The following is a 14,530-nucleotide window of genomic DNA, read 5'->3' as shown; positions in this document are numbered from 1 at the left end:
CCCAGCATGAAGATGTAAAGTCTGGAGATTGGTTGTGTCAAACCAGTCTGTCTGATTGGGAAAGAAAGTCTACTTGGTAGAGTAAGCGAAGCATACATGGAAAGGTGAAGCAAATCTGTAGGAAAGTTGGATTAGGCAGTTACAGACTTTGCCTCTGCCGTAGTAATGGTGGAAAAAAGCATTTTGCTGCTGGATAGCTGTATCAGATCGGAGCTGCCCATAGTGGAATTCCTTGGCAAACCCCCATAACTTCAGAAAGGAATGAAAGTCCTTTGCCAGAGATTCTATGCCAAGCAATATGGCTGTCACCCAACCTGCCTTGGAGCACACCAAGGCTGCATCAGCTGTTTCTTTAAAGAGACGCTCGCCATCTAACCACATGTCAATCAGAGTGTTTTGAACGTCACCCAAGAATCTTGCAGAGCCTGCTCACGTCTGGGCAAAACTATAGAAGAGACAATCTCTCTTGGCGACAGAGTCAGCAATATCTAGATTCGCTTTAATAATGGGCCAGGAAACATCCTAGCCATCCTATGCCACTTTTGCAAAATGGTCTTTTAAATGGTTGGATAAAATCATGTCAGCCGTATTCCAGGGGACATGAGAGTAATGTCCCAAGGGGCATGCAGCATTAAGGGAGCACCATGATAAACTCCCTGTAGAGAACACTCCCTTACCTACCCTTTCCAGGTATTTAGATTCTCTGTTTGGAAGATGAGTGGGAAAAACATCCAGGTTTAGTTTGGTGGTAGATAAGGCTTCTTGGGCTCCCACGATCTCCAGTGATGGATGGACTGACAAAAAAGCAAGATCCCTTAGTGCTGGCCTGTAACTACTTATGACAGTACCGTTCACAGCTGGGGCTGTGGTTAGCTTGGCCCATGGTTCCTTTATGCTGCACTGGAGGACCTCATCAAAAGGAAGCAAAGGTTCCACTGAAGTAATGGTTGTATGCGGAAACTCTATGAGGATATTTGGGCAATGTTCTAATGTAGGCAAGCAGTAGCTAAAAATCCTCTCCCATTTTAGGCACAGCATGAAATGATGCCATCTCTGCTGCCGATAGACCTGATAGAGGGTCTATGTCAATGCCAGGGGGTGTATCTAATCCACTTGTCGTTTGCAGGACTAGTATATCTCCTGATTCAACCGAATAAAGGGATTTTAGGGGATCACCCCCATCCAGGTCCTTATGTTCTCATGCCTCATCTACGTCAGAGTCTAACACAAAAATACCATATATAATGTCACAATATCACTGTGAGATACTCAAATTTTACACGCTGCACTGCCCTTCCTCTGATAAACGTTGGGGCAGCTCTTATCTGGATTATCTGTTGCTTGATAGGCGGAAGAAGAGGCTCCTGAGCATGAGGTGGTGCGGCACAGGGTCTACGCCAGCAGTGTTTGAACTGCCACATTTATTGGTGCTGGGGCGAGTCAGACTGGCGAAGGTTTCAGAGTTGGGACAACCTCATTGTTGGAAAGGGCATAAACAACACCTTGGAAGCATTTGCTGCCGAGGGCTGGCCCTGGGTAAGCCTCCTAATGGGGTTCATTGAGGCAGAACAGCGCTCCATAGGGGACAAATGCCCACCTGAACATGTCCAGCATAGACTGGAGCAACAGGATTGGGTCAGACCCTGATGCAGGAAGCTACAAGTAAACTGGTGTTAAGAACAACATCGGCTCCAGAATCACAAATGGCACTGGTGGATGTGGCACGGATGAAGATGCAGGTAGTGATGGAGGGACCTTCCAAGGTGAAAGATCAGCCAAATCCAACTATGGAGAGGAGGGAATCTGGGGTGATGCAAGAAGAGGTGACTTACCTTTGGATCTTGATCACCTCTTAGGAAAACCAGAGAGCTGCTTTTTTTTCTTGCGTCATTGCTTCTTCTCTCTATACAATTTAGAAGGGGAGGAGTGGGAGGACGACCTGGATCTAGTTCTTGGCTGATGACTGCTTCAACAGTCATCTATTGCACAGGCCATAAACGGTGTGGCCTTCCTTTCCTTTCTCACTTTGGATTCATTTGAAGGCAAATGTCACAAGTAGAAAAATTGTGCCTGATCCCTAGGCCTCTGTGACAACTGATGCGGGGTCTGTGATGAAAATGTGTCTGTCACACCTACTGCAGGGTTTAACCCCCGACGTTTCCAGTATCCCTAAGCAGTGCACTTGATAGATCTTTTGAGAGAACAAAAATCACTTCAACTGAGGAGTGAAGTTCCAGACCCATGTCAAAAGGCACAGATAAACGGTACTGATGTCAGGGCGCCCTTAGTGGGTGCTATATCACTCCAGTGACGTAATCATGGCTCTACTTGCAAAGCTGAAATAGAACTGCTGCCTCCTGCAGACGCTGGAGAGTTATATCACAAGTTTGCACATCGAGTCTGGCCCCTCGTATATTTAAAGGTAAGGCATCTGCAGGTAGAAGTATCCATAAGAACGCACCGTCACCATCCTAAGTAAAGATGCAGGGAAAGTAGCTGAATGGTATAATTTGCTACAAGAGATCACCAGCGCCAATATGAAGCCACCAGAGGTGGTCTTAGGCGGATGCTTGCCATTGCACCATCCTTAAGGTGTACAGGACTCCTGAAAAGATGGCCGAGTTCAGAACGGACAGAGCAACAGATGTCAATGATAATGATCGCTTCAGACAGTGCCCTGCTCTTTAGGCCTATTGTAGTAAAGATGATTCGCAGACACAGTGAGTAAGTTGCAGGGTTCTATACTTGAAGCGCACAGAAAGACAAGAGCGGACTCTTTCAAGCAGGAGTGGCAACCCAGCAAGAGAGACGTCCTCAGGATTCTGGGCTAAGACATAGCCGCTGCTGCTTAATGAACTCACATGCTTACTCTGATTATGGTGCACACCGCCCCTTTGATAGAGGCGACCCGTCGGAAATTCCATCACTCTCCACTGTTTAAGATGACACAATGATCAAGAACTTTTTGACCGTGAAGGGTCCTCTAAATATTGAAAGGCCTCTCCCAACTCTGCCACTTTTGATCTTGACTTGGTCACCTAGATTAAAGCGACAAGGAATATCCGAAGTTTTTTGTTGTATAGGCTGCCCCCAGTAAGGTGACAAACTGTTTCATCCATGAGGGAACGAGTTTTGAGCCTGTGGTCCATCAACTCAAAAGGGGATCTGTCACCGTCGACAAGGGGAGTGGTACGGTATGCCCTGAGCATCTCATTCATCATCTTACGCACCACAGAAACATTGGCAGAAGCCATCTGAATGATCCCTTTCACCACCTTATTAGCCCTTTCACACAGACTGTTGCCTTGAGGATTATAGAGGGAGGTGCGGTGGTGGTAGACTCCACAATCCTTCAAGAAGGTCTGCATCTCCCTCGACACTAAGTGTCATTGTCCGTAATAAGGATGGAGGGAATGCCCTCATCCCTGAACAACCTGCCCAAAAACTTAACGGTACTCTCTGTAGTGACGTCATTGGTGAACTCAACTACAAGTCACTTGGAAAAAATGTCTACCACTACAATGCCAAACCGGTCTTTCTCATGCAGTTTCCCCATGGGGCCAATGAAATCTAGGCAAATGCTGTGCCAGGGCAAGCCGGGATTCTCGATATGTGTGTTGTTGGACCTGCACCCCACCTTTAGCCTCTGCTCACTTTCCTTGCATACTGAGCAGTTTTCCACCCACTCCACCACTGGGGCATCTAGGCCAGGCCACCAGAAGTGACTTTTAAGGCAGCGTTGTTTGAGAGTTTGGCCAAGATGACCCTCGTGGGCTAAAGCTAAGAGCCTCATACCTGATGCCAAAAGGGGGAACAAATTTGTCTCCCTTGAATAGGACATTGCTATCACATACTCGTCACCAAGTTGTAGTAAAGATGATTCACAGACACGCTGAGAAAGTTGGAGTGTTCTTTATTTGAAGCACAGAGAGACAAGAGCAGACTCTTCCAAGCAGGAGTCAAGAGAATAACTGCTTTGGAACAGAACGCTAAGTCAAGGGCAAACATAGAATAGGAATGCGGATACATTCTTGTGGAGACAATACATTCTGTGAAAGACTAGAACAGTAACATGTACTGCACCTATCAGAGCTCGTAAGTCGTACAATCTCTGAAATCCTGAATGAAGAAATGGAGCTAAACAATTCCATTGTTATTTTTTGCATATGAAGTTGCTATCTACCGTTGTCATCCTCCAAGTAGAAATGGCTATTTTATCTGACATTGTTTCAAAACACCGGGTAAAGAATTCTCCTCCTCACCAATATGACTGGGAGTGAGCTGTGAAATAGGCCTACATGATGGACACAAACATAAGATACAATCAGAGACCGGCTTTTTGAGCGTTCTAGGAGAGATAATTGGACTCTGTTTAAATTCTTATTTAGCTGAAAAATACCTATGTTCCGTTACTTCCCTGTATAGTTCTCTGGGGAGTATACCACAAATCAGCCTCTGAAAATAAAGTGGGCTCGGATAACTTCTGTCCCTCAATCGATCAGAGCATCTGGTGGACATAAGAGGAACAAAACGACAGCTGTGAAACAAAAACACCATAACATGACTGCGTATTGGCAAACCTCATCAGGATACATACAGTGCTGGCTCTCGCACAAAATGCTGCCGCACCACAAAGTGCACGCGCACTCAACACATCAACTTACATCTCTCTCTCACATAATCAACTATACAAAATGATATGAAAACATAGTGGCAGGACAAACACAAAACTATACCAAACAGAATGAAAGCACACAAAACCATACTGAAACTCTTACAGAATAAAGACAAAAACAATCGAAAATCGCCATACAGTATACATTCAATATAAAAACAACACACGGTCACATCACAGACACAAAACCACTAAAGAACTGGCAATAGGATGGGTTTATGATGAACAGTCATATCTATCATAATGTCAGCTAGTTCTATAGACAGCAGGGGTCTGAGAGAGAGGAATCGTAAGAAATGGGCACCAATATTCCTGCAGTGACGTGTCAGATGGCGTTTGTGGGTCCACCGCTGAACTCTGTTCCCTCCCTCGCCCTCCCTTCAAATCCTTACGGACTCTCCACCCTCCAGATGCTAGCTGTAACACATTCCAGTGAAGCATGTACCTTTAGGTCTATGAGCTTCAGTCAGTTCTGAAGTTAGTAAAGGGTTCTCAGAGTTCATATATCAGACTTGCCATTGATAGTATGTCATCTGAGTACTGCAAGGAGAAATTAAACAAGCATTTACAATGCAATGGTTTTGCCTTTGTTAAAGTTAGAGCTATTGGCATTGCTCTTGACATTATTTTTATTTATGTTTTTTTTAACATAAATAAATGGCATTGTCATTTACAATGCCACTAGCTTTATCTCTCGCAAATGACACACACAAACACCCACAGAGAGCCCCCCCAAACACACAGAGCCCCCCACACACACACCCACACAGACCCCCCCACACACACAGCCACACAGAGCCCCCCACACACACACCCACACAGAGCCCCCCACACACACAGCCAGACAAAGACGTACTTCGTACGCATTGGCTAGGCAAAACCTAAAAACGTGGTGCAATGGGGTTGGTGCTGTACAATGTGAAAAACATAACAACAAAACCTAACAATGTATTAAACAATCGTAAGGTTCACTGAAAAGCCCAAATCATTGAACAGTGCTAATAATGTCTAACTGATAGCAAAGGGACCTTCCTGCCTGGACCACTACTGGTCAGTGCAATATTAAGCAGATTGCGGTCTTGCGATTCTGGCAGTAAGAGCGTAAATGTCCAGTCACATTCCTCAAACGCAAACTAGCCGTTTAAATAACAGTGGGTATCCCACCTCTTACGTTGTCAGCGCATTGTTACGGAGAAATATGTAACAAAGGCGAAAGAATACACCAGTCAATAATAATATTCAACATGTTGTAGGATTTCAAGTCTCGTTACAGGAAAGCGTTTCCCGTTTAGAAGTTTTAGAAGAAAATTTGCTTGTAGCGCAAATCACGTGAAAGCACACAGGGCAACTAAATTGTGACAAAAAACATGATACGATTTTGAAAGACTGCGCTGAAGTTCAAAACACAAAACTAGTTATTAACTTGGTATCATCTAAAAACACTGCGACAACAACATTAATCAAAATGCACACGTACAGAGTGACTGGGGTGATAAACATTACTTAAATAAAGCAGAACGTCTGCTGCCAGCTATCATTCCGCATTATACTCAGCGCTTGTGAGCCTGGTTAAGAGCGCTTTCATATCCATAAGCGTGTTTTGTCTAGAGCAATTGCCACGCAGAGAGAGCCAATGGTTTGGTGCTGTGTTGGTAATGTTTACTTAAATATAAACAGTGTCTACGGGAAGCCATATCTGGGACAACGAGCATTTTAGGCAGCTGAACATGTTCTGCTTGTTCGTGATGTTCTCATGCGTTTGGGGTATTTTTTTTGCCGCATACTGCGCACAATTATGCAACAAACGTGTAACAAATATCATTCCCCTGCGTGGAGTCCTGAAGTGTGCGGTATGGAGAAAGAAGCACATGTTCGACGACCACATCTCATGGGGAACACCGTCTGCAGGCTAGGCTTTTAAGCAAACAACTCTGCATTCTGGGACTTGTAGTTTTGGAATTAACATTGAAGCTATCGTCCTGTAAGCTTAAGAATTCAAAGAGCTGTTAAAACGTCAGAAATTACATTAAGTGTTACAAATAGAATGTGATCACTAAATAGCAAGGTATGAGAAGGGCATGGACTGAATATGATCGGGTGTAAGAAGTTAACACGGCGGTTGTGTGAGAAGAAGACGGAAGGTCAGTTCTTACCCAGGAGCAAGAGGAGGGTGCAGGTCATTAGCAAGGGCCGCTGCAGCTTCATGGTTCGTCACTCTCGGATGCCTGCTCGAAGATGCCGACGGAAAGGGCTCGGGCCGTTCTGGGCGAACCTCTGCAGCCTCTGTGCCTGCTCGGGGCACGCGACCGATAACACGGAGGCAGGGAGACCTGAGCTGAGGGGGAGGAGGGTACAATGTTTTTACAAGAAAACAGAAAAAAGCAGCGCCTTGACCCGCACGGGTCACGGGCTGTGCTAAAGGGTCTCTCGTGCCTGGAGAGGCGCAGAGCTGCAGGACTGGTCTGGGTGGCCATTGTATTGTAACTGTTTTACCGCTCCACCTACCCGGGACAAGCTGTCGCCCCTCAGCCAAAGTCTAGGTGTTAATCCAGGGGTGATTGTTTGCGCTAGGGTACTTCCTGAGCACTGAAGGGGCCATGACCCTGCATCGGCTCCTCTTTCTTTGCAGCAAAAGTTCGGGGTGAGTGGTGTACAGGAATGAGAAACAGATTGCGAAATGCAGACACCCACGCACACGGAACCAGCCCTGGGAAAGGAACCACTCACCTGGACTTCCTCGGCCGGCGCTCGGCCGCCAAATGGCCCAAACAAACCTCGAAGAGCCCAAAAAAAAGCCCCGCCCACCGCTGCATGACGTGGCCAAAAGAGAAAAATTCTCGGGAACGCCCCCGAATCTGGTCCGGCCTTGACGGACAGATCCGGCTCCCAATGGCTAGCCTCCATTTATGGAGCTAGCCAATGGGAGGAGGGGGCGAGGAGGGGGCGGATACCCGACCCCACAAAGAAACATAAGGATTTTGCTAGCGGATGCGTACTTCGTACGCATTTTGCTAGGCAAAACCTAAAAAGGTATTGCTGGCATCCCTAATTGGTAAGCACCTTGGAAATACCCCAAAATTCCTCAACCTCACCATCTTAGGTAGTGCAAAGGACCTTGCCTACGTCAGCGAGTGCACTATAAGCACAGTCAGCAAGTCAGGCTCCCCATCTGCAATAGGCATCCCTCAATTACGCAATATCCATATGGTATAGGCTGGATGAAAGGTATTTAGCTTCACCCTAGCATTTTCAGCACATTGTATTGAATAAGGCGAAAACTGGTGAGACATGAATTGTAGGATGATGAAGAAAATAAAAGTACTGTACTAGAGTTTGTGTTTTTTTTACATTTCAAATGTGTTTCACTTAAAGCTGCCTTGACTGTGCAGTTTATCTGGAACCTCCAAACGTTCTCATTTTTCGACCACACAAGAAGGCAACCTGCACTGCCCTAAAGGCGAGAATTGTTTTTTATTAGCCGTACTTTCGTTTCTAAATCATAAGAAGCCTACAGTGGCCCCCAGTATCACCAGCTGAGGGCTTTTCCAGATGCTGGTAACATGATCAAATTCTCCTGATCCAGACCAGTCAAACCCCAATTTCCCATGCCCTGCCTATCAGGTACAATATTGGCTGAACCACAGCGAGCACATTATGAGTAAAACGGTGTTATCTTCTTTAACAGATGCAGCTGAAAATTAGCATATTTTTTGGTTTGTTTCTCTTGAATCCCAGAGATTTCGTTTGGGTGACAAGAGTAGTCACAACCCTATTTGTTGCTATATCACCAAACAGTGAGTAACTCACAGGGCAGCTGAAGCTGTTCAAGTGTTGCCCATCTTCTATTGTTGGTCAGAACCTTGAGTTTATGCCAGGGATGTGTCGGTGGAAAGAGTTCTGACACTTTAACACCTCGTCCCCACAAAAGGAGGTCACCTATGGAGAGGAATGTGACTGCATTTACCCGAGAAGGGAACAGCCTTCAGATTGTGGCTTCTTGGTCTGCAGAGACTGCTAAACGGATACACTTGATACCTCTGTTGTCAAGCACTTATTCTGTGGAGACTGGACTGGAGTGGGTCTTGGTGACTAGATGAGGTGACAGAGGTGGCCGCCACTTGGGAGGTTCCGCCGGTGTAGTCGCTGTGCCCCTGCGAGCCTCAGAATTAGGTATGCTTGCTGTTTCATTTGATCTAATCTGAATTGGTGACGAGTGAATATGGACCGATGTTGCTGTGTGTGGGCACGGCAAAGAGGAGCATCGCAACGACCAGACCTGCCGACTTGGGAATTGAGGAAGCAGGTTCGAGCCGGGCGTTGGGGCAGTATGCTGTGAATGTGATCCTGGCAAAACGATTAATGTCCCTGTGACAGAAAAATATGAACCACCTGTGTAATGTTATCCGGTGCTCCTGTAAAGCGCTCGTGCGATGTGAAGCTGCAAAAGAAACGGCAAACGAGGTTCGTGGTGGCTATTTGACCCGACTCTCAAAATGACAGTGGTTTCCGTGCAGTGTCTTTATACAGCAACACGCTGCTCTCCACAATCATGTCAAATGAAGGGAAACGGTTGTATTTTAGAGCGAAGGTTGTGACTCTGGCGAACCTGCGACTCTCGAGTCCTTGGACGCATTTTTCTCATCCAGCTTCATATTGTATGAAAGCTGCGTCTGCAGTCCCTGCTACCCCGCGGCTGGGTGGCAGCCTGAGCCACTCCTATGGATTCACACGGCGGCGCGGCCTCCACTGACCCCCACCTCTGGCAGAAGCACCTAACTTGAGAGCTGGTCACTGGCAGGTCGCACTGCGCCACCTCGTGTGCATCAAAATACATTGCATCAACTGATTAGACCATAAACCCGCACAAACCAGCTTTCACTGATTACAAACCAGCACTGGCAAAGTCAATAGATCGCGCCTTTTTATGCTATAGGCTCTAACCATGAGGCACAGCATACCCGATGCAGTAATGTATAGCAAAAGAACTGAAGAAAAGAAGCTTTTAGCACGTCATTTTGTAAGTGGAGGTAGCGAGCATATCAGGGCAGGACTGACTACCGGGCAGTTTGGAATGCTGCCGATGTGGGACTGATTTCACTGCAATTTCGTTTAGCACACGCAGGTCTCCATGAACGAAAGCAGCCCCCAGCTCAGCAGCATTCCAAACCCGCCTGCTTTTCAGGTATCGAGCAAAGTTAGAGCAGTATTGCAGTAACTAAAATGAAAAATTAAAATGCAAGAAGGTGTTTTTTTTTGTTGAAGCAGCTGGGGGTGGGGTAGAGCAACACAAGGGAGTCAACACATGAGGCTGCCCGCGGAACACACACTGTGCCCACCAAGAGGGCGGCCACCTTAGTGCCACATTAGACACATTGATGTGTCAAGTGGTGGGGACCTCCCTCGGAGTCCCCAAAGTCCGGTGCCGGTTACGCATCACTTCCGGCACATCAGATGGTAGGGGAAAGGTATTTATATCTGCCTCCACCCCTCTGTCCTTCCTTTTGGTTCCTCCTGTTCACGCCGTCTCCCTCCCTAGCGCATACCCGGATTGTTGGTTGGAGGGCGCAGCCAGGTAAAAAGCATGTTCATTTGTTAATCTGTGTTGCAGGCGGAGTTACAGGGCGATCTGGAGGCTGAATGGTACATAGGGGTACACTTTTCAGGAGAATGAGGTGCAGGTGGGGACGGAAGCAACACGAGGGCGGTTGGGGGCGAAAGCAGCATGGTTGCGCAGGAGGGGGATTGTTAAGGCAGGTGGTGGAAAAAACTGAGTGCAGAAAGCAGAATGGAGCGGCAAAAGCCATACAGGGGGCGAGGGTGAGGAAGCAAGTAATGCTGGGGCTTGGGTGAGAGGGTAAAATGGTTGGAAAAGACAACGTTGTGACAGTGGTGAGAAAGCACACAGGAAAGAAAGCAACTTTGGGGAGTGGGAGGAGTAGTACACAAGTGAGATAGAGGAACACAAAGCACTGCGGAGGGGAACACAAGAGGGAGATGGCGGAAATACATATGCTCTTTCATAGAGTGCATAAGCAAATAGAAAAAAGTAGCACCTCAAAAGGCGAGCTGTTTAAGGACATAGTACAGTGTCATTGCGCCAGGGGCAGGAAATCACAAGAAGAAGAAGGAAAGACCACACAGCTAACAAATAAGCAAGCAAATGAGATTGACAATGAAGTCAACTAATGGTAAGCAAAGGGCGGGTTCTAAATCTACTGTAAAATAACAATATGTCTCACAAGAGAAAGCACTATAAAAGCCACTGTACACTAAAAACCTAAGAATTGTTGCAATCATTTTTCTGCCCGTTGTTTCATGCTCTACAGCCATGCACCTATCTCAAACTATTCTGTTTCTTTTGGCATACTCCTAATTCTGTTTAGGCTTCATGAGAACTCTTTAATATGTGGTATAAGGATAGGAACCTCTAGCTCAGATAGGATACACATGTCTACTTACAATAACTTAAGTTGATATGAAATATCCAGCCTCTGATATGGCAAGTTAGAATACCAAAAGTTTTTACTGGCCCTGCGATTTGTGATGTCACTGCCCAGAAAGTTTTTACTTCAGATACAGAAACATTTTGGCGCCCACAGAGAGTTGTTAGTAACTGCGGATTTCTGTAATATAATTTTTTTTAACTTTCAATATCCTGGACTCAAAAGCAACATCACTGGCTCCCCCATAATGGGCTTATTGTTTTTAGAGCCATGACTGGATTTCCTACTATAGCCCTTGAATCCATATTGCCCAACACGCGTCTATGAGGACAGCTGAAATAAGCTCTGAACCTATAGGGTAGGTAGGGCGTACAGAGTCCTAATTGTGGCAATTATGTCCATTTACCCAGTGCCGTCTTAATGCATGGGCACGCTGGGCAGTTGCCCGGAGGCCCACTGGAACCCCATGCAGACTGGAATGTAACAATTTTTTTTTTGACAGAGTTTTATATAGCGCAAACTTGACTCGAATTGGGTATCAGAGCGCTTTACATACACCAGTTGCATTACATGAGGACACATTCATTTTTTGTTAGGAACGGCGAGATTAAGAGATTTGCCCAGAATCACAGGATGTTCAGCGTCAATGCCGAGATCGAACCCAGTTCCCCAGATACGAGGTCGACCGCCCTAGCTGTTAGGCCAACTCTTCTCCTCAACAATAATTTTCTTTTAAACATTTTTATTCCTGTGAGTGGTTGTGTAGGCAAGGCCCAGTGCAATGCTGTAGTGGTCTTCCTCATGCTTATTTGCTCAGTATGCTCATGCCAGGGTGTTCTGACGGGGAGTGTTCCATCTTAGAATATATATAGTTTGTTTTGAACTTACTGTGTCAGTTGATGCAGACAATCTCTTCTGCCAGTTGCTGCGCGGCACCTGTATGAATGAAACTTTCATGAACACATACCTGCCTTGTCCAGAGACTTGCTTGCTACAGAATTGTTGGCGACGAGTTGCAGGTGTCCGCAGAACCCACAGCCATCTACATTGATGCACATCGAGTTTGCCGGTATTTCAAAAGAGCGGAGAAAAGCCAGTTCAAGGACGGAGTGGGAAAAATACGATTATTGGTATTTCTTCTTTACTGGCAAGTCTGAGAGGTACTTTTTTTCCCTTTAATTTTAATTGAGCGGCTCCGGCGGTAAAGAGGACTTAGTCAGTGACACGCATATGATGTATTGTGCGACGCATTGTACACAGCTTCGCAACAACAGCCTACGTGCAAGTTATTCTTGATACGCGAGCGTAAGCGCCATTTTGGTTATGGCACGTCCCACATACTGCGGCCAATGACACTAGACATACTTCTTCGCAGCCATTTTAGTCGCAGTGGGAAGTATTTTTCAACGTAAGACATAGCAGCCATTTTGGGAAGGCATGATTTTCAAACTTTATTGATCATCGGAAATTTACAAAGCGGCATTGTGCATTCAGCTGGTCTACAATGTTGCGCCTCAAGAAGGAGCTTATATTATTCTGCAAAACAGTGATGTGCACACTTTTCGTTCGCTGAATCAACTTCCATGTCAGAGTACAGTGACACGCACACTTTCTTTTTAACAGTTCTACATGGGCGTCGAAGCACAGTGATAAGCACAAAAGGTCCAGTGCTGCAATACAGTGACACGCACACTTTCAGTTTCGTAATCTACTTGTGTGTTAAAGTACAGTGACACTCGCACTTTATTTTCAAAAGTTTTTGCCTGCATGTCGAAGCACAGTGATACGCGCACTTTCTCTTCTAGTGAAATTTCAACTTGCGTGTTGTAATATAGTAATACGCACATTTTCATCAACATTCCAAGTGCTCTACTTACGTGTTGTAACGCAGTGATACACACATTTTATAACTTGTGTGTCAGAAATACTGTATACAAATATATAGGTATTTATTATTCTATTGTATCTACGTCGCACGCGCACCAAGTGTTCTTTCTTCTGCATATTCATATTTTTCTGTTTTTAAACATTCATAGTCATAAAGTTTTAACTTTTTTTATATTTATGACAGGATATTTAGTCTTTTTACTGCTAAATTCTGAGTGTTTGGTGTACGGCGGGTAGGCGTATATTTTCTAAACGTGCGGTTGAAGTATTGAAAATTTTGCATGTTTATTGCGACCATTTATTACAGTATATAGTTTTTTTGTATAGTTTTCTTTTGTGAAAATGCAATCTGTATCTCCGACTCCACCTTTTCTAGAGTCATAAGGTAATCCACCAATTTCATGGAAAAAGTGGTACGACGCACTTGTAACATAATTGGTGCCATTGGTGCATCACGCTGTAGAGCTGAAAGAAAAAAATATCTTTTGCTGCATCCCTTGGGCTTTGAGGGAAGGTCGGTATACAAACACTTGCTTTCTTTTGTACGTGTGCAAGATTAGGAAGAACTTGATGAATACGCAGAGGCTGTCAAGAAATTGGAACTACGCTTTGATGTTCAGCCCAGCCTTGTAGTTATCAGGCATAAATTTTTCAAGCGTGAACAAAGACCTGGTGAGGATGATGACTCTTTCATCTCTGCATTGCGGAAATTGTGTGCAGACTGCCACTTTGAAGCTTTTACAGAGCAATTGATTAGAGACCAATAAATTTGTAAATGCTCAGATAAGAACATTCAGCAGAAGTTGCTATTGATGGGAAATCCCACTCTTGACGAAACTATACGTACTGTGAAGAGCATTGAGCTTTCTAAGGTTTCTGTGAAGGAATTGGATGACAAGGTGCAACTAATGAAACTGTACTGGTGGTTCGCACAAAAGATAATAAGAACAGTGTAACTCCATGTCCGGCGAACAAATTTCGGGAAATAAAACAATATTTGTTACCGCTGTGACAATCTTTCACATTTCAAGTCTGGTCGACATTGTTCTGCAAAGAATGTTGTTTGCAAAGTGTCTGGTAAATTAGGAAACTTCGCAAAGATTTGTCTAAGTGGGAAGCGTGGTGGTTTTTCCAGTCCAGATGTTAAACAGGTCTCTTGTTCTGTTGCGAATGTGTCCATAGCAGAGCGCTGTGAAGGAAATTGCAGTAGCATACAAGATGACCTGAAGGACATGGTGGTTGTTGTTGGTGATATGCACGTCACTGAGGGGGATATGTCTGAGTGTTTCGATCCTTATGTAGATGTTCATATATGAGGGATGAGTGTGTGCTTATTAGTCTATTCAGGAGCAAGAATAACGATGATAACCCAAGAATTATTTCGTGAGGTCTGGGGCACAAGTTCTTTGATGCCACCAGACAGGTCACCTGTTTCGTATGAAGGGAGGAGAATTGAACTGGCCGGGTACTTTGAAGATATTCTGGAGTTCAGGGGTAGAAGAATACACAGAAAGATATATGCGGC

The sequence above is a fragment of the Lissotriton helveticus genome, chromosome 7, assembly GCF_964261635.1.
Source record: "Lissotriton helveticus chromosome 7, aLisHel1.1, whole genome shotgun sequence".
NCBI lineage: Eukaryota > Metazoa > Chordata > Amphibia > Caudata > Salamandridae > Lissotriton > Lissotriton helveticus.
Note: the sequence above shows the minus strand (reverse complement) of the source record.